This window comes from Ictidomys tridecemlineatus, chromosome 12, assembly GCF_052094955.1.
Source record: "Ictidomys tridecemlineatus isolate mIctTri1 chromosome 12, mIctTri1.hap1, whole genome shotgun sequence".
NCBI lineage: Eukaryota > Metazoa > Chordata > Mammalia > Rodentia > Sciuridae > Ictidomys > Ictidomys tridecemlineatus.
In genome coordinates, this window is record NC_135488.1 from 35,901,494 (window position 1) to 35,922,961 (window position 21,468).

Consider the following 21,468-nt stretch of genomic DNA (forward strand, 5'->3'; position numbering starts at 1 on the left):
TTTTCCATTTAGTTTTATTTCTGCCCCCTTAAAAGATGATTCACATCCCAATGAAGCTTTTGCTTTGCTGACACCTTGTCTATGTTCTCTATTTCACAAATTTCTGTTTTTATTTCTTTTTCTTCCATTTTTGTAGGTCTTTGATTTTAATTATTTTTACATTCCATTTTGAGCCTTCCCACCCTCCAACACAAGCACTTAATACTTCAAGTATTGTGCCACAGGAGTTTGATGTGAAAAATTAGATGGTGAAATCTCCCAATTTCAATCATAATTTATATTTTGACCTATGAGTTGATTGTATTATTAAATTTCCAAGTGAGTGAATTTTCTAATCATCTTTCTTTGTTTACTAACTTAATTGCGTTATGGTAAGCAACGTGGTCTGTCAGATGCGGACCCTTCGAAGTGTATTATGGCCAGCACTGTTCCATGTGTGCTTTAAAAAAAAAAATCTTTCCCAGATATGCAATGCAGTCATGTCCCTCAATTCAAACTGCATTGTTTTACCATTCACATTTCTTTTTCCTTACTGCGGTATTTTTTTCTTTTGTGTGTGTGTGTGTGTGTGTGTGTGTGTGTGTGTGTGTGTGTGTGTTCTGTCTGTCATTCTAGCATTTACTAAGAACTCTTGCTCTGGTGATGATTTTGATCATGTTTTGTTTTAATTCTGCTGATTTGGCTTTGTATATTATGGGATGATACATAATAGTGTAGTGTATACAAATTTGAAACTGATAGATTTTCCTGGTGAATGGAATTATTATGTAGCAAATTTCTTTATTTTGAGTAATGGTTTGTTTGTTTGGTTTTTGGCCTGAATTTTCCTCTCTGTTTTGTTAATACTTTACTGGTCTATCTATTCTTTATTTGGCTTTTAATCTTTCTGAGTGCTTTAGATATGTCTGTTATAATGAGTATTAGCTGAATTTTGTTTTGTTTCTAAAAGAACAATTAAGGCCTTAACTGTAGAATTTAACCCACGTATTTATTGTGATGAGTACTTATTTATTTTACTGTATATTGAACTCAGGACCCCAAACAAGCTATGGACATGCTCAACAACTGAGCTATGCTACAGTCACAGCCCCTATTTCTAACATGACATTTGGGACTTTTGACTTGCCCTATTTCACTTATTTCTTTCTCACCCTCTTCCTTCATTTGGACCCTTTTGATTTTCAGTGCTCAATGATTCTTTCCCCTCTACTTCTTTTCAAGGTCTAGATTAGTATTTAATACTATACTCCACAACAGTTGCAGGTAACCAATAGCCAGTCTTAGTTTTCTTCAGGAAGTATACATGTGCCTTGAATTCCCTCTCCAAATTTTATGCTATGGTAGGTTGGCATTTTATATCTAGTCTGTTTTATTTCCCCCACAAACTGTCTTTGCTTCACTGGGGCAAAGGGCAGATAGCATAGATAATAAATGATTGGGTTGGGGAAGAAGGGGGCTAATTTAAGAAGAAACAAAATGCTAATACTTCCAGAACACTTCCTCCTCCTCAAAACCTGTTGCCAAGGTTACCAGCCTCCAGGCAACTGTTCTTCCCAGCAAGGAGATGTTAATGAGTACCCCATGGGCATCTTCTTTTCTGCCTTTCTGGGCATATGGGGAGAGGTACCCGCTGGATGGCTCCTTTCCCAATGTTCAGTCACCTTTTGGCAGGATGGGAAGAGGGGACAGGAGAAGAAAAGAAACCTAAAATCATTCTCTTGGGTACCAGCTCTGGATCTCCTTATTTCCGGAGGAGTCTCTCTCTTTTCTCTCTCTCTATTCTATCCTTTAAGTAAACCTTTTTAAAAAAATTTTTTTTCTTTGTTCTTGATTGTTCATTTTTTATTGATTGTCATTGTCTTTGCCCTGGCATTTCTCAGGTGTTTAATCTTCATTGAGAACCGGAACAAGGACCCCATCCTGATTTTTAAGACCAGTTTCAATCTTAGCTGATCCAGAGGCTGCACTGTGCACTGGTGCTTGAAAGATGCTCTGTTTCCCAACAGGCCTGGGAGAGCTGAGATGGGAGTCATCTTGAAGCAACCCCACTACAGCTGCTGCTGAGGAGCTGGGAGATCACAGCAAACACTGCCACACTGTCCTGGCAGGTGCCTGTTAGGTTGGTTTGAGGTGGTAGAGGAACAAAACACCAAGCAACCCTCGCAGAAAGAACCACCAATCAGGCACTGACAGAACCGCCTGTCAATCAGCAGGGTCTGCAGACCAATCCTGGATCATAGCAAGCTCCTCCGACCAACCCTAGCAGGACAAGGGACTCTAAAAACACTCTTTTCCTGTCCAAGCCCCCCCTTCCTGCTCTAAGCCCAATAAAAATTCCAGTCCAGTTGAGCCACACACTCTTCTCCCCAGACCCGCCCTGTTGGTCTGGAGGGTCTTACCTGGGAGCAAAATCTCAATAAAGCCTTGTTCAGCAGCCTTTTTTTATTTTTTGCCATTATATATGAGCTCTCTTATTTTTTTTGCATCACAATTCTTAATATATCTTTGTACTACAACTTATCATATCTCTGTTTGTATATAAGGTATGTTGACACCAAATTCACATCTTCATACATGTATTTTGTATAATGATGACCGTCTCCTTCCACTATCCTTGCTATTCCCCTTTTCCCTCCCCTTCCTTCCCACCCGTATTCCCTATCTAGAGGTAATTTTCCACCCATGCTCTCCCTCCCTACCCCACTTTGAGTCACCCCGCTTATATCAGAGAAAACATTCAGCATTTGTTTTTTTTGGGATTGGCTAATTTCACCTAGCATAATCTTCTCTAATGCCATCCATTTCCCTGCAAATGCCATGATCTTATTCTTTTTTAGTGCTGAGTAATATTCCATTGTGTATAAATGCCACATTTTTTTATCCATTCATCTACTGAAGGACATCTAGGTTGGCTCCACAGTTTAGCTATTGTGAATTGTATTGCTATTAACATTGATGTGGCTGTGTCCCTGTAGTAAGCTGTTTTTAGGTCCTTTGGGTATAGTCTGAGAAGAGGAATAGCCGGGTCAAATGGTGGTTCCATTTCCAGCTTTCCAAGGAATCTCCATTCTGCTTTCCAAATTGGCTGCACTAATTTGAAGAGACCCAGAATAGCTAAAGCAATTCTAAGCAGGAAGAGTGAAACAGGTGGTATTGCTATACCAGACCTTAAACTATACTACAGAGCAATAGTAACAAAAACAGCATGGTACTGGCACCAAATCAGCAGCCTTTTTTTGGTCACCACTGCCTGACCTTACAGTGCCTACCTATCAGGTGGCCTAGGAAGTACATAGCAGAAGGTGAGTGAAACAGGCACAGAGAAGATTGTACCCTGGGGGATTTGAGTTGGAAAAGTGAAAGGGAGCCCTACTCACCTTTTCTGTGAGTCTGTCAGCTCATATAACAAGCTCAAGTGAGTCTGGAATCTGAACAGGTGGGTGTGAATATAACCAGGGACTAGCCTGTGATGGCTGGTCCCCAGCAGCAGAATGTGTGGAGGATTGGCTCTCTTGTCCTCAATGAACTCCTGGGAGGTTTCTGAGATCTCGACCCCCAGTAGAGATCTGTAAGTGCCAGGCCCTAGGGGTGTGTTGTTTAATCTCTCCAGAGGAGACACCCCCCAACCACGCTCCTGAGGCCTGATTAGAACTAAACCCCACCTCACTCACAGACCTCTGCAGTAGGCCCACCTGGGAATGCACTGATCTGGTCTGTGAGGACAAAACTCCAACTGATAGTGATTCCCATCCCATCCTACTTCATGCTGATAAGAAGGGAAGTGAGACTTATTTCAACCAGATTCAGTCTGAGGCTACTCCAACTGACAGATCAGAGAGCAACATCAAAAGAGAACGAGGTTAACAACCCCCAGACCTTACTTTGGTTCTCAGTAAATAGCTCAAAAAGAAACAGAAAGAAAAAGAGTTGGACATAGGCAGTGACCATCCATTCTCATTGACTATTCTGATCACATCAGTGGAGATGATTCTCTCATTTTTCATTAAGAATAATTTCCTTTCAGGCTGGGGTTGTGGCTCAGTGGTAGAACACTTGCCTAGCACGTGCGAGCCCTGGGATCGGTCCTCAGCACCACATATAAATAAATAAAATAAAGGTATTGTGTTTAACTATAACTAAAATAAATACATAAATAAAAGAATAATTTCCTTTACCTTCATTCCTTTCTTGCTTAATGTCTGTGTGTGTTCTTGCTGTGCTGACTGGGTTAGGGACATATATACTTGTTTCTTTTTTCATTTTTACCATTTTTAAATGTACCTATTATTTCTTGCCTTGTCCTTTGAGGATAAGGGGGGTGGGTTGGTTTGTATGCTTTGGGGTTTTGTCTTGTTTTGATTTCATTTGTTTGTTTTATGGCTCATTGTCTCTTTTCTTCCCCTGCTAACAGCCTAATTCTATTGTTCTTGTTCTCTCTCTCTCTCTCACTCACTCTCTCTGTCTCACTCACTCACTCACTCACTCTCCCCCTTCATTTTGTTTCTATTTGTCTTCTTCTTCCTTGCAACCATCACCTCTTCTGCCTTGTTTCTGTTCATTTTGTGAAACTGCAAATTATTTTCTACCTTCCTAACATTGTCTTTTCTCTTAGTTAACTATATTTTAACCATCTTTTAGAACTGATTTATATAACTCCTTCCCCAATCATTAGTGCCAATACAATTATTACTGCTGTGGATTACATAATTGACACCTGATGTTTGCTTTAAAGTCAGGTCTAGTTCATGGTTGTTGTCTTTACTGTTGACAGTTGCTGACTCTGCCATCCTTGGTGTGTGTGTGTGTGTGTGTGTGTGTGTGTGTGTGTGTGTATGTGTGTGTGGTAATTAGTGTTGTAGCTGTCATAGTAGGGACTGGCTATTTATTTTAATGCTATATATCATTCACATTGGTTGTGGCTATTGTTACTTTTGCTCTATTCTGAGGGGTGCTGGGAACCTCACAGGGCAGTACAAGTTCACAGAGTAGAAATTCTGATACTGAATTCAATTGAATCAAAAGACAGTGCACCTTGCTCCCTACACCAAATTAATGACAATCTTCAGCATCCTTTAATACAAAGAATAGAAGAGACAGAGACCAAAACTAACAACCAGGCCCCAAGCAGAAACAACTATGGCTGAGCCCCCAGGTCCCACCTATGGACATCCATTGCTACAGCAAAAATACAGAAATAATGCAAAGGCTATGGATACCACACCTACTAAGAGGTCTCAATCTAGATCACTCTAGGATACTTTGGCAACTAAAGAATGTACCCTAAAATGGCCCACACATAAGGGTGGGAGAGAAATACCATCCAAGAGAAGAATAAAACTCAACACAGGAATACAAGAAATATGAAAAACCAAGGTAACATGACACATCCTAAAGTTCATAATTCACCAGCACTGACCATGAAGATATTGAAGGTGATGAAATATCAGATAAGGTATTTAAAATAATCATTATGAAAATGATGAATGAATTCCAAGAGAACGCAGAAAAATAACTGAATGCATTGAAAAAGTGAGTATGGGGTATGAATAAGAAATTCAATAAGGAGTTAGAAATATTTTAAAAGAACCAAATAGAAATATTGGAAATAAAAGTCACTATAAATCAAAAAAAATGTTCAGTTGAAAGTCTAATAGAGTAGACCATGCTAAAGACAGATTCTCAGAGTTAGAAGACAAAGTGGCCAGTCTTGAACATTCAGACAGCATTAAAGAAAAAAAATAAGTAAGCACAATCAGAATATAAAATAACTCAGGGACAACATGAGGAAACCAAATTTAAAAATCACTGGCATGGAGAAGGGTTGTAAGATGCAGAATAAATAAATATTGTTATTTCCTATTCAGGGAAATAACAATAGAAAAATTTCCAAATCTTGAGAATAAGATGGACCTCAAGATACAAGAGGCATTCAGAACACCAAATAGACAAGATCTAAAAGGAACCCCTCCATGAAACATTACAATGAAAATACCTAGCGCACAGAACAAGGACAGAATTTTAAAAGCCTCAAGAGAAAAACAACAGGTCATATATAGAGGCAAGTCTATCAGAATCACTTCCAGCTTCTCAGCACAAACTCCAAAAGCCAAAGGACTTAGAATGATGTGTTCCAAGTCGTGAAAGAAAAGAATTGTCAACCAAGACTGCTATATCTAGCAAAGTTATTCTTCAAAATCGAAGGCAAAATAATAGCCTTCCAAGATAAGCAGAAACCAAAAGAATTCATGACAACTAAACCAGCACCACAGAACCTAATAAAATACTCCACACAGGAGAAATGAAAAACAAACCCTGGGGTTCAAAAATGAACAAAGCTAATTTGAAAAGTAGCTAATAAATGAGAAACATGATCAAATTAAATATGATAAACAAATCAACACGGTAGGAATTAATAAATATCTCCCTGTAATTGTCTCAACTCTCCAATTAAGACATAGGATGGCAGAAATGGATTATAAAACAAGACTCAACTATATGATGTTTACAAGAGAAGCACCTTACAGACAAAGACAACCACAGGTTGAAAGTGAAAACGTATAAACTGAAATACCATGCAAATGGAACCCCAAAACAAACAGGAGTTGCTACTCTGATATGTGACAAAGGAGACTTCAAACAAAAAAATCAGAAGAGACAAAGAATGTCACTTCATACCAGTAAGGGAACAATCTTACAAGAATTTCTATAGGCACATGATCAACCCAAATTGAGTCAGGAAGACATACACAATTTAAACAGATCAATGTCAAGCAAGGAAATAGAAGACACCATCAAAAGCCTACCAACCAAGAAAAGCCTGGGATCAGATAGATTCACAGCTGAGTGTACAAGACCTACAAAAAAGAATGAATACCAATACTCCTCAAATTATTCCATGAAATAGAAAAGGAGAGAACTCTTCTAAACTAATTCTATGAGGCTAGTATCATCCTGATAGATGATACTAGGCACAGACACATCAAGGAAAGAAAATTTCAGACCAATATCCCTGATGAACATAGATACAAAAATTTTCAACAAATTCTGGCAAATCGCATACAAAAACATATTAAAAAAATAGTGCGCCATGATCAAGTTGGGTTTATAACAGGAATGCAAGGATTCAACATACGGAAATCAATAAACATAATTCATCGCATCAATAAACTTACAGGATCATTTGATTACATCAATTGATTCAGAGAAAGCATCTGACAAAATACAGCACCGTTTCACTTTCAAAACACTAGAAAATCTAGGGATACTAGGAACATACTCAACATCATAAAAGCTATGAATAAGAAATTCAATAAGGAATTAGAAATATTTTAAAAGAACCAAATCAAAATATTGGAAATAAAAGAATATAAAATAACTCAGGGACAACATGAGGAAACCAAATTTAACAAGCAGCTAAACCCAAGGCCAGCTTTATTCTAAATGGAGCAAAATTGGAAGCATTCCCTTTAAAAACTGGAACAAGACAGGGATGCCCTCTTTTACCACTTCTACTCAACATAGTCCTTGAAACTCTAGCAAGACCAATTAGACAAAAAAAATTAAAGGGATATGAATAGGAAAAGAACTCAAACTATCATTATTTGTAGACAACATGATTCTATACTTAGAGAATCCAAAAAACTCCACCCACTAAACTTCTAGAATTAATAAATGAATTTAGCAAAGTAGCAGGATATAAAATCAAAACCCATAAATCAAAATATTTTTATACATCAGTGATGAATCCTCTGAAAGAGAAATTAGGAAGACTACCCCATTCACAATAGCTTCACAAAAAATAAAATATAAACAAAAGAGGTTAAAGACCTCTACAATAAAAACTACAGAACATTAAAGAAATAAATAAAAGAAGCCTTGAAAGATGAAAAGATCTCCCATGCTCCTGAGTAGGCAGAATTAACATTGTCAAAATGGCCATACTACCCAAAGCACTATACAGTCATTGCGATTCCAATTAAAATCCCAACGTCATTCCTTATAGAAATAGAAAAAGCAATCAAGAAATTTATTTGGAAAAATAAGAGACCCAGAATAACCAAAGCAATCCTTAGTAAGACAACTGAAGCAGGAAGCATCACAATATCAGACCTTAAACTATACTACAGAGCTATAGTAACAAAATCAGCATTGGCATCAAAATAGACATGTAGACAGAGGGTACAGAATAGAGGACACAGAGGCAAACCCACATAAATATAGTCATCTCAAACTAGACAAAGGCACCAAAAACAACAAATGGTGCTGGGAGAACTAAAAATCCATATGCAGCAAAATGAAACTAAACCCCCCCCACCATGCACAAAACTCAACTCAAAGTGGATCAAGGACCTAGGAATTAGCCCAGAGACCCTTCGCCTAATAGAGGAAGAACTAGGCTCAAATCTTCATCACATCAGACTAGGCCTCGATTTCCTTAACAAGATTCCTAAAGTGCAAGAAATAAAATCAAGAAATCAAGAAATGGGATGGATTCAAACTAAAAAGCTTCTTCTCAGCAAAAGAAACAGTCATTGAAGTGAACAGAGAGCCTACATTTTGGGAGCAAATTTTTGCCACACGCATATCAGATAGAGCACATATCTCTAGGATATATAAAGAACTCAAAAAACTTAACACCCAAAAAATAAACAACCCAATCAATATAAGGGCTAAGGAGCTGAACAGACACTACACAGAAGATACACAATCAACAAATATATGAAAAAGTGTTCAACATCTCTAGTAATTAGAGAAATGCAAATCAAAACTACTCTAAGATTTCATCTCATTCCTGTCAGAAAGGCAGTTACTAAGAATACAAACAACAGTAAGTATTGGTGAGGATGTGGGAGAAAAGGCACACTCATAAATTGCTGGTGGATCTGCAAATTGGTGCAACCAATATGGAAAACAGTATGTAGATTCCTTAGAAAACTTGGAATGGAACCACCATTTGACCAGCTATCCCACTCCAGGGTCTAAACCCAAAGGACTTAAAATCAGCATACTATAGTAACATAGGAATATCAATGTTCATAGCAGCTCAATCCACAATAGCTAAACCGTGGAAGCAATCTAGATGCCCTTCAATAAATGAATGGATAAAGAAACTGTGATATATATATATATATATATATATATATGTGTGTGTGTGTGTGTGTATGTATATATGAGTGTGAGTGTGTATATATATATATATACACACACACACACACACACACAATGGAATATTACTCAACATTAAAAGAGAATAAAATTATGACATTTGCAGGTAAACGGATGAAGTTAGCATGAATATCATGCTAAGCAAAGTAGGCCAATCCCAAAAAACCAAAGGCCAAATGTTCTCTCTGATAAGTGGATGCTGATCCACAATGGGGTGGGGGGGTGGGGAGCATGGTAAAGAAGGAGGAACTGTGATTGGGCAAAGGGGGACAAGAGGCAGGAGGAGGGGGTATGAACACAGGAAAGATGGTGGAATGAGATGGACATCATTACCCTAGGTATATATATGACCACACAAAAGGTGTGACGCTATATCATGTTCTACCAGAGAAATGAAAAGGTGTGCTGCAATTGTGTAAATGAATCAAAATGCATTTTGCTGTCATATACACCTAATTAGAATTTATTAATTTAAAAACAATAATGAGCTCTTTAAAATCAAACATTTAAATCACTAAATAGAAATTTCAGTACAGTGGTAGAAAAATCAGAAGCCCAATGATATTTCTTAGAGAAAATGAAAATGAAATTCTATACAGCATTTCCAAAAGTCTTGTGGCATATTCTGTAGCCTGTTTCCTTCAATCTCTAGGGTCAACTGTTTCTTCTTTGCCCGCCTTCTGAATAGACACTATAAAACTAAAACTTAAGATCCCTGGTCTCCCAGATTGACAGGATGAAGATGCAGAAACAAGAAAAGGAGGGAAGTCTGTGTCCTCAGGACACCACAGGGAGACCAAACCAGCTCTAGGACTGCCCTCCTCTGGACATTTATGTGAAAGTATTCCAACAATAGAAACTATACTGCTTGACAAAACAAAATCAAAACACATGTAGAAAACTTCAGACTTCTATATCAACCTAGAGCCATACTCAAACAATAGAATAAAGGCATTATAAATAGTAAACAATGTAATAATTTACCTCCTACGTACTGACTGCTAGGAAGCCACTGAAGGATGTGCTTTACTCACATGAGACAGACAAACCAGAAAGCGAATGATGAGACACTATATCAAATGGGAGGAGGCAGGGGTGATGCAGGAAAGCAGTGGAGAAGTTTAGAAGAACATCACCAAAGGCCAGTTCACAGGAAATGGTGCGGCAGACCTAGGAAACAAGCGGACCAAACAAGTGGATGAATACAGGTGACCGAGGCTTCATGAGGCAGGAGACAGAGAAATGGAGAGAGAGAGAGAGAGAGAGGACGCACTGAGGGATACAGTGATGCAACCACGGGTCTTACAACGGATACAGGTGGAAGATAAAGGCAAAAGGAAAGTTCAAGCAGCTCTGAAGCCAAAAGGCACAAGACCCAGTGGTGTTGTGGACTCACTCAGAGGAGGGGGTTTGGTCATGTTCAGTTTGACAAGATGACAAGTGAAATGTGTAAGGATTTTTTCCCCAGGCAGGAGACAGAATGGTCAGATCTTAGTAGTCACATCTAGGGATGGAAATGTAGGTGCAGATTATATTATCTACAGGTCACTAAAGTTCTGAGCATGCTCAACTTCTCTGAGAGGGACAGGGAAGAATGGGAAAAAGACTAAGATTTCCAGATTTCCTGGAATGGCCATCTTTTATAACTTTACTTAAGGACTCTTACTATATGTTTGGGTGTGCAACTTTGTGTCTTTAACATCTCACCTTGACTCCTCTATAATAAGGGAGATTGTGAGAGGAAGAGGGGAAAGAATGTTCATTTCACATAGAAAGGCTTTTAGAGGTCATTAACCCCATTTTAATTTTTTTTCCAGTTACCTAGAGTGGTAAAAACTTAATCAAGGGCAGAGAAGAAGCAGAAGAACAGAATAGAAGCCAGGTAGTCTCTAGTTAACTGACAGCCCTCAGGGAAATTCTATTTATCATATGATACTTCCCCTAAGCAAAGAAAAATTAAAGCAATATTCACAACCATAATAATATCATCACTTCCTCCAGCAACAGTTTTTTAAGTTTTTAAATTTCTTTTTCCAATTGTAAATAATTTTAAAAGATTTCAGTCCAGAAATGAAAAATACTAAATGGATAAACACATTCTAAAAAGACCCTCCAAAACCAATAAGCTAGAACATATTTAAGAAGGAGACACTTAGAGAAATATTAACTTGACCTATACAATGATATTACCTTCTCTTTTCCTTTTTTATTTATGGAATAAATAAAATAGTAGAAGAAATAAAATAGTAGAAGAAAATGGTATGATTAATCTCTATGTACCCATCATTTTACTTTAGCAATTATCATCACATGTCCAACTGTTTCAGCCCAAATAGTAGTTACTTCCTCCTTCCTCTCTTTTCTCACTTATCCTCATTATAATTATTATTTCAAATTTGACACAGGGTGTCACTAAGTTGCCCAGGCTGTTCTCAAATTCCTAGACTCAAGTGATCCTTCCTTGTCAGTCTCCAGAGTGACTAGGACTCCAGGAATGCAAAGCTGTGCCCGGTCACCCTGATAACACCCTTTTTGTAACAGAATCATTTGCTTCTTGGCAAACTTGATGATCTCTTTCTTGGGCAATGTTCCTGGCTGAAAGATGTCACCGACTTGTCTGGTGTGGAGGCACATGCCTGTAATCCCAGCTGCTCAGGAAGACCAGGCAGGAGGATCATGAGTTCAAAACTAGTCTCAGCAACTTAGGGAGGCCGTAAGCATCTTAGGAAGAACCTGTCCCTAAACAAAACATAAAAAAGGACTGGGGATGTGGTGGTTAAGTGCCCCTGGATTCAATCCCAATTACCAAAAAAAAAAAAAAAAGGTGGAGGGGTCACCAACCTGTTCTCATTCATGTTTCCAGTGTGCCACAAAAAGAAGCATAACGTCTAATAAAAATTTAAAAATTCTTGAATAAATCTTGAAGTTGACCAAACAACATACTTTTTTCCATATTTTAAAATCAGAAAATGCAACTTCAACTCACTCTCAGTTATTTATTAAGCAAAAAGCTGTCCCCACCTCTTACACATACTGTTGTTACAAACTGACATTTTCTAGGTTTTGATTTAACTGTACAATTAGGGGTTAAAACTAATGCTACTTAAAATTCCTTAGAGCTGTAAAATTCATTCCATTCCAAGGTGAACAAAAGTCTCTGGCCACGTGAAAATTCAAGCACAATTACAACAAGAAGATGCATCAAGAGGAAACATTTCAGCTTTAACTAAAAAAAAAAACAAAAAACAAAAAACCAGCTTCACCACATTTGAAAATTACTTAGCTCCTGTGGACTACTTTCTCCTTTGTCAAATGAGACAAACAACAGTACTATCTCATGGTTACCATGAAGACTAAATGAAATGCTTAGGCAAGTGCCATAAACTTAGCATGCAATCATTACATTTGAGTAATAAACCACTACCATTTGGATTCACTGAATGCTACATTTTGATTGCATGGGGCCATAACAATGATCTGATTCCCTTCTCTTGTTTCTAATTTAATATAGTAACCAGAGCCCGCAGGATGGTTTCTTGATCCCTACCTTAAGTCACTGCTCTTTCCACTGCACCGACACATAAACCTTCATAAATTAGACTGCTTCAGTTAATGCTTGAAAAATTGTAGGATTTCTTGACAGTGTTAGCCAGGACCAGGAAGAAAACAAGAAGGGGTTTATAAATCAGGAAGTTAAGGAAGAAAGAGAAAGAAAAAAAACAGGATACAGATGTGTGAGTGTGTCAATGAAACCTGAAATACCTTGAGGGGTCTGTGTTTTATTTTTTTTCTTTTGCTATTTTTTTGGGGGGGTGGGTTTGGTTTTTTTTTTTTATTGGTTGTTCACAACATTACAAAGCTCTTGACATATCATATTTCATACATTAGATTCAAGTGGGTTATGAACTCCCATTTTTACCCAAATGCAGATTGCAGAATCACGTCGGTTACACATCCACGTTTTTACATAATGCCCTATTAGTGACTGTTGTATTCTGCTGCCTTTCCTATCCTCCACTATCCCCCTCCCCTCCCCTCTTCTCTCTCTACCCCATCTACTCTAATTCCGTCTTCTAAACCGCCTCCTGCCCCCAGGTCACCTGGGCCGCCCTCCCCTCTCCAGGGGCCTGCGGGTCAGGCCACCTCTTCTCCTCTGAGGTCCAGGCCACACGGCTGAGGCCACCGCGTCCTGCACAGGACCCTGCAGGTCACACTCCACCCGCTGTGACCAGCAGCTCCGCCGAGGAGGGCCCTCAGGTGAGAACCGGGACGCGGGGTCCGCGGTGGGCGCTGTGGGGACCGCCCTGGCGGCTCCAGGGGACAGGCAGCCGGGACCGGGGCTCCAGGGCGGCGGCAGAGTCCTCCCGGGTCCCACCCTCGTGTGGGCGCCTAGACCGGGGCGGCTCCCGGCAGCTCACCTTCTCCTGTCACGGACCCCGGGAGCTGGACCCTCCATCCGGAAACCACAGCCCCGCCTCTGGGCGCTACTTCCGGGCTCCTCCCCCTCGGAGCTCCCCGCGACAGCGGCTCAAAGTTCCCGCCCTGCACAGGCCCCGCCCCCGTCTCCCTGGCGACGGCTCCGCTGCGCTTCCGGGTCCACCTCTGCAGGCGGAGGGCCTGACCCTAGGCGCCCCGCCTGCCGGGCTGTCAGCTCAGCTGCTGACCTAGGGCGGGACAGCAACTAACTAGCCTCCTCACCTGTCCCCAACTTCCTAGGAGTGAGGCCTGCGGCTGCCCCTCGTGGCCCAGGGACCGTGTGGACGGGGCCCTGGATGCTGGGGTTTCCCGTGGGAAATGGCTCCTCAGCCAGGGGGACGGGACTGCTGCCCAGGAGGACAGGGGCCCTGGGAAGGAGCCTGCCACTCTCCTTGCTTTGAGTGACCGCCTCCAAGGGCCTCCTGGACGGCTAGCTGCTGGCGAGGGCTTTCCTGGGCATATGTTGTGAGTCTGCCCCAGCCTCAGGTCTGGAAGTGGGACCTTCCTTCAAGCAGGCATGACACTCAGGGTAGCCCTGCCCTGTGGTGGCCCTGTGCAGTCAGCGATGTGGTAGAAAACAGTCTCTCCCGGGGTGTTGGGACTAAGCACCTAAGAGAAACCACACCAAAAGAAAGCCCAGGACCCTCGCTTCCCAGGCTCCCCATGAGGTTGCCCTTGGAGCCCCTGGAGCTGCCGCTGTGCCCTGATGGGCCCTCCAGTTCCCCAAGCAGCCTTCCAGCTGAAGTCCCAAAGAGTTTGCTGCCACCCCAGACCTTCCATTAGTGTTCCCCATACAATCCCATAACTAAGGTCACCTGGAAAGATAACTCAGCGAAGAGGCAGCACACGATGTGGATCAAATAGATGGTAGCTAATTATATCAGTAAAAGAAAGTGTCAGTTTAAAGAGAAAGACTACTGGAGATGTCTATCATCTAGTCTTGCTCTTCTACAGTAATGTAGCATCCTAGTGTTTGTGGTTGGTTCATGGATAACAGATGTAGTAGGATGTACAGTCAGTGAGGTTGGGTACTTCTGTTTAATATTTTGGTATAATGATAATGTTTATTTTCCTTTAATATGGTTGAAGAAACACAGTAGCTCTGATTGCTGCTGGCAGAATTTGCCACTACAGTAGGAGGCAGCCTGAAGACAAAATTGCTAAGAGGAAAAAGGCAGGACAGAGACACCACAGAGGAGTGAAGATGGAGTCCAGGTCCATCTATGAGCAGTGAGTCAAATTCATTTTGGTAAGTGAGTCAGAATTGGGATTTTCTGTTTAACAGTGTACAGAATAATTGGGAAAGAAGGGTTTTCCAACTTAAAAAAAAAAGATCTCTCCATAGTGAGACACCTTGAGAAAATCCTATTAAACTGTACATTTTACAGTGTGTACAATGAGCAACTTCTCTATGGGACTAGAAAAAATAATCTTAGTTATTTAAAAAAATTAAGTCCTAAGAGCCACCAAAATTTTTAACATTTTTATAATAGAAAATACTATTAAATAAAAGTGGATGAATGGTTTTCCAGACAGTATTCAAAGCCTGAGATGGAAAGAGAAATTCCTCCTGTCTCTTCTCACAAGTAAATTGCCCTTTGTTCTACTGATGTAGAAAAAGATCAAGAGACCATAACTCAAGATCACTAATCAATGTTTTCCAGGTTTTGAGAAACATTAGAACTAAAACATCAAGGATATTTTTTTCTATTAATAAAAAGGACATTTTATCATTTTTCCCTTCTAGTGTGGGATCTGGGTATTGTTTTTGACATGTCTCTTCAGGTTTCCGTATTGGAACATTGCTTCAGCCTTTCTTGGTCTTTTATGTAATGAATATTTGAAGAGTGCAGCCCTCATGTTTTTTCAGTTGACTTACAGTAAAATGAACTTTTCTTTTGGCTTGCAGTTCTTTGAGTTTCCATATACATTGAGACTCATGCAACTAGCAGCACAATCAGATTATAGAAAAAGTTTTGTTCATCCTCAAAATTCCTCCACATTACTCTGCTATAGCCACACTCCTGTCTCATACCTCATTCTGGTGTACAAGATCTCTTCTTCATCACTATAGCTTGGAACTTTTAGGAACATCCTATAAATTGAAACAGTATATAAACTTTTGAGACTGGCTTCTTTTTCTCAGCATAATGCCTTTGAGATTCATCTAAACTGTTTCCTTCATCAATAATTTGTTCCTTCTTATTGCTGAGTATTTGTTGTATGGATGTATCACAATTTGTTCATTCAACACTTGTAATACATTTGGGGTTGTTTCTAGTTTGGGGTGATTATGAAGAGAGGCATCTAAATATTCATGTACAGATTTTTGTGTGAACATAAGTTCTTAATTCTAGGATAAATAGATAAGAGTGAGATTTGCTGGATTCTATGGTGGGTATATGTTTGTCTTTTGAAAAACTGCCAAACTGTTCATCCTGATCCCTACCCAAAAGGCTACTAGAAGGAAATTATCTCTTTCTGGGGACAGCTACATTTATTTACCAATGCTTGAGCAAGGTGCACAGACCATGAGATGAAGGAGGCAATTAATAACCTATTTATGTTGATTTTGATGGAAGTTACATCAATGGTCCATAACACTAGATGCTGACAGATGTCAGGGAACATTGAAGGTCCATGAAAGTCTTGATTATCAGCCCATGTGGAGTAGATTTGGGGAAAAAAAAGTGTAACATGATCAGATTGCAATACCAAATATATGCCACATATAGTTTTAGAGGTCATAGACTTCAGTTGACAGATTAAACTTAAATGATTGTACCATAACCTGAAAAAGTATATATATAAAAAAGTACTGGTCATCACCAAAAGTAATGGTGATGATTAAACACCACCAGTTGTCTGGAAGGTGCCCAAAGTCTGAAGTCAACAGTCGGCCAGAAGAAAATTATAGCAACTTTGAGCAGGCACCATAGTCTGGCCTTCATTGGCAGCCTCTGCAGAAATGTGGAGTCCTTCCATTTGTTCTGGGAGACTTCTTGTCATATCTGGGTTTGATGATAGATCCAGGCAGCAAGAGAGTAGCAGCCAGGCAGTGTAGACTCAGTGGGCACCTTGATTCTGGCTAGTCTCATCAGAGAGTGGGCCCTTCCTATGGGTTCCTACCTGATGGTCTTGGACAGTTTAATTACTGTGATTTCTTTCTGTAGTCACAGGTATGAATGAAGGGATGTCTTTAATCTGACAGACTTTAGTTTTCATAGTTGTAGACCAAATGTCTAGACCATTGGCAACAGTTCAATATTTAGAAAACAGGTAAGGAAGTTCATCAGAGAATACTGGCCATAGCTCTGTGAAGGGCTTTGGATTCTCTCTGCTGAGTAGACGTATCACATATGGTTTTGGTTTGGCAGAACTGGCACTGAGGTGGAAAAGTTACTGTAGTCCAGTGTGATTTGAGAACCTCCTCGAGTTAGTGAAATGACTCACTTAGCTGCCTGGGATGTCTGGTTTTCAGCAGAGAGATGCCTCATTTTAGTATTAAGTACAGTGCTTGTGGGGCCAGGCAGCTGTGTTCTTGAATATTCCATTTCGTTTCACATATTGTCACTCAGAGTCTGAGTGGAGCCATCCAAAATGGGAATCACCCTGTGGAGATTCACAAGGCCTTTATAAGTCAGGTATTCAATTTGGATAAAAGCCCGATGGAAAACTGGAAGTTGCTTTTCTAAAGTGATGGACCTAGTATCCATACCAGGGAATACCAGGCAGAAACTCCCTCCCTTCACCAGAGTTTCTCATCAACAAAATCCTCAGTTACGGAAATATATGTCTCAAAGTGTTTGTGAGGGGTGTGGAGAGCCCAAAGTACTGAGTGGCCAGAGCTATGCCACTTGCGGTGAAGCCTGTTGGATGTACCTCACTCCAAAGATACTACTTTAAGGGGCGGCCAGTAATAAAGGACCACCTGGGATCTCAGATGGATCGATATTGTCTTCAGCACCCCAAGAGCTTAACAACATCTTTGAGATCCCTTTTGGTGGTAGTAAGGGGCAAATAGACCCCAGTCTTTCCTTGACTGCTAGAGTGATTAAACAGTGTGTTAGTCAACATAGCATCAAGAAACTTTGCTTGGTATCCGCCTAGAGATTCTGCTGCAGTTTACCAGCCAGCCTCAGTGGCATTCAGGGCTTCTGACTTGCCAATGTACAGCACACCATCTCCATGGTGAATGTTTTGGACTTTTTTTTTTTTTAAGAGAGAGAGAGAGAGAGAGTTTTAATATTTATTTATTTATTTATTTTTAGTTTTCAGCGCACACAACAGCTTTGTTTGTATGTGGTGCTGAGGATCGAACCCGGGCCGCACGCATGCCAGGAGAGCGCACTACCGCTTGAGCCACATCCCCAGCCCAAATGTTTTGGACTTTTGAGGAAACAGGCATTTGCACTGAATCCTGACTCACCCATTGGCACTGATAGGACAAAAAAGTACAAGTGCATAATCTAGAGGTTCCTCTATAACATGCAGATACAGGAAAACAACATAGCAACATGAAGTCAACCTAGGGCCCTCTCACAAGGTCACTTCAGCTTCCCTCCTCCACTGCAAACCCATGCTGACACTGTAGAATTTGGGTTTTCCATTCCCACAAGAAATCAGGTATGCTGTTTAGATGTCTTTCCAACAGTCCTAAAAATTTGAATCCTTGATTCTTCAAGTTTTCTTCCATATCCAGATGGGAGCATATGGAATTCTAGTCTTCCTTCAGAAAGTCAAACCTCTGCCCCAAACCTCAATCTTCTTTTTAAAGCAGAGGAACAGAGCACATGGAGGAGGAAAGATGGATTCATGGTGCAGAGGGAGAGAATGGCTCCATGCTGGTCACAAGGCATGATGTTACATTTCGTTTAGAGCTGAGTGGTGACTGCTTGAGGCAGAATCAAAAGAACTTCTTGAGTTCCTGACCTATGAAAAGCCCTACTATGCTCATGGCTAGCACCGTGTGTTTCAGTTGTATAACATCTTGAAAAGGTTGTCCACATGAAAACCTGAGAGTTCCTCTGCTTGAAAGATGATCAGAAAGGTGAGAATTCCATGAAAAATTGCTTTTAACCACTTGTATCCTGTGACCTTAGTAAATTTTAAACTTACTTGTCAGGTGTAAGAGGATTTATTTCGGAGGTTCTTCCTTAGGGTAGTTTTTTGTTGGTTTTGTTTTTCCATTCTACCTGGTTTCTTATGGGGATGGAAAAGCCGAATCCAACTGACAGATCAGGAAGGGTCTACCATGACCTTGTGGGAGCATCCTTTCAGTTGACTCAGTGTCCTTTGCCTTATTGATTTTCCTGTGTCTGATAGTGATATAGTTAATCGTGTCCTCTGTGAAGAGGGACAGTTGTACTTTTTCTTTCCAATGGGGATGCTTTACTTCTTTTCTCTTTTTTATCCCAGATTTAGACTTCTGATATTGAGCTGAATGGGAGTGTGAGTGCATATTCTCGTGTTGAGCTGATCTGTGGAGAGAAGCAGTCTTTCACCATTGAGTGGGATGTTAGTTGTAGGTTTGTTGTGGCTGCTCTTTATAAAACCTCTGAATCTGCACTTAATCATCATTATGTCCATAGTGTGAACATTAAATGCAAGTCTAAGGAAGTAAAGAGAAGACTTTCCTCAGTTCATTGCACTTCAGCAAGTGCTTCTCATTTTATCATATCCCCTTTGGCTCACTAAGTGACCCACTCCTGCTTTAGGTACTCTTAGGTGATATTTTCATTTCACTTATGTCTTATATAAGTGTGGCTCCAAAAGTTATGTTCTTGTTTGTTTAGGCCCTTGTTCCACTGTGGTAACATGTCCAAGGACATGGCATACCTTCCATTAACCTATCTCTGTATCCATGTATCTATCGTTACATCCAACCATCTCTCTTCTCTATCCCAGACGTCTCCACATCCATGTATATCCATCATCTGTTTCAACGATTGACAATATGTCAGCAAATTTTTTTACTTCTATTTATATTTGCTACTCCTCTAAGTTTCCATATTATTTAGAAATAAGTGCAAGACAGTAAACGAATGGTAAATGAATGGAACTGGAGACTAACATACTAAGTGAAATAAGCCAATCCCCAAAACCAAAGACAGAATGTTCTCTCTGATATTCAGATGCGGACTCATAAGACCCTCAAAAACAATAGAATAGAGGAAGGCACTTTTGAAAAAGACCTCTTAAAAACCTTTCAAAATCAGAGTTTTTAGGAGAATTGGGAGGAGAAGGCAGTGGGTAAGTGTCGTCTGTCGGGCAATTGGTGGAGTGGTTAATTCCAAAATTTCTGAAGCTGCATCAGGCTCAATAAGCGCTCCTCCAGGCTGCAGTTAGAGATCACAGTGCCTTTAACTAATTGTGGGTATAGGCCCTCCTTTGAGGTTGGGACGTCAGTATGAATACTGGGGCCAGAGACAGTTCAGTTCTCGCTACCAAAACAGGCACAGAGTCTCACATTCTGAAAGCAAGTTCCTAGCTACATTCTGCTGTTCTCTTACCAGGGCTGTGGCTCTGCATTTATCCAGTTTTCCAATGTGGATGACACAGAGGCTTCAGTATACTGTCTAGAAATAATTCTTATTTGTAAAATTGAGTAGGTAATGCAAAATCATCGTACATTGTTAGTAGTAAGGGAAGAACTAAGAACAACAACACTAAATAACTACCAAGGAAACAGCTAATATAGGAAACCATATATCTTAAATTCTCTTTAGTATTCCCAGAAATGATTGAGGCTATATAATACCCTCAAATATTGTGGGCTACTCTGAAAAAGAAGTACTAAAATAATAAGAAATGATTCTTCAAAATTAAAACAGAATAGAAAAAAAACCTTAAATGAGTTATAAATAGTCTAGATGTGGCCAAATTCAAAATATGCTACAAATTAAAGTCCCAGCACTTAGTTCAGAAAGACAAATTGTTGAAAATTATGGAGCAGAAGTTAGGAGACATTTGTTTTTTCTTTCAGTAAATATTTTGAATGCTTATTAGTGGCTCCTGCCCTCAAAAAGTATAATTTAGTAAAGAGTAAGAAATAAAACATTACAAAATGAGTATATCAATGGAATTATGATAATTTTCTATAAGGTACAAGTACAAAGAGTTATAATGTTAATAATAATTGCAATGTACATGATTTTAAACTGTGCCTACAACTATTCTCAGTGAAAGCTTCAATATATTAGCTTATTTAATCTGTAGCATGATCCTATGAGGTAGATTCTCTTCATGAGGATGTCAAGAACTGTGAAGGGTCTGGATTTTGCTTTACTTAAAAGCTACCAAGTTGTAGGAAACCTGGCAAAAGATGTGAGATTTCTGCGTCAGAGACAAAGGACTTTATTACTCAAGGCACAGCATGTGTCATAGATTTCAGATTCACAAATACACATGCCATGGTCTTGTGCCATAGCTAAGGAACACTGAGCTCAGGAAACCAAATCTTCTATATTGGCTCCAGCACACCTTCTGTCTTCCTGAGGGGAGATACCATCATTATCATATGGATGATAAACAAAGCCACTCCTTATGCTAGAAGCAAAATAAAGAAAGTGTTCTATACAAATATTCTTAAAAACATAACATGGAGCAAAGATGTACAGAAATGAGAGTGACCCTTACGGAATTATCTCCCAACAGAAAACGGGAAGCACAGAGAGACTGAATGATGGTCTTAGGCCCCAAGTGAAGAAGTACCAGAGCCAAGATCCAAAGCAGTCTACATAGACCATACTCTTCACCAGGGGTTGTCAACCCAGGCCTGTTTTTTTTATGACTAATGAATCAAGAATGTTTTTCTGATTCATAAAG

At 39.9% G+C, this 21,468-nt stretch overlaps 2 long non-coding RNA genes across 8 annotated transcripts in view; one reads left to right on the forward strand and one right to left on the reverse strand.

Annotated features, from left to right (window-relative positions):
- The window catches only part of LOC144369251 (uncharacterized), a 19,842-nt gene extending 6,124 nt beyond the window's left edge, over positions 1-13,718 (reverse strand). The window contains exons 1-2 of one of the 2 annotated variants that reach the window (XR_013428712.1): positions 13,584-13,718; positions 10,150-10,335 (exon numbers count right to left, since the gene is read on the reverse strand). This is a non-coding gene — a long non-coding RNA (uncharacterized LOC144369251). The remainder of the gene's footprint in view (positions 1-10,149; positions 10,336-13,583) is intronic. The other variant, XR_013428713.1, reaches the window with a different exon arrangement.
- Positions 13,705-21,468, forward strand: part of LOC144369252 (uncharacterized) — a 39,985-nt gene continuing 32,221 nt past the window's right edge. For 4 of the 6 annotated variants that reach the window (XR_013428714.1, XR_013428718.1, XR_013428719.1 and 1 more), the window contains exons 1-2: positions 13,705-14,106; positions 14,731-14,890. This is a non-coding gene — a long non-coding RNA (uncharacterized LOC144369252). The remainder of the gene's footprint in view (positions 14,107-14,730; positions 14,891-21,468) is intronic. The other 2 variants (XR_013428716.1, XR_013428717.1) reach the window with 2 other exon arrangements.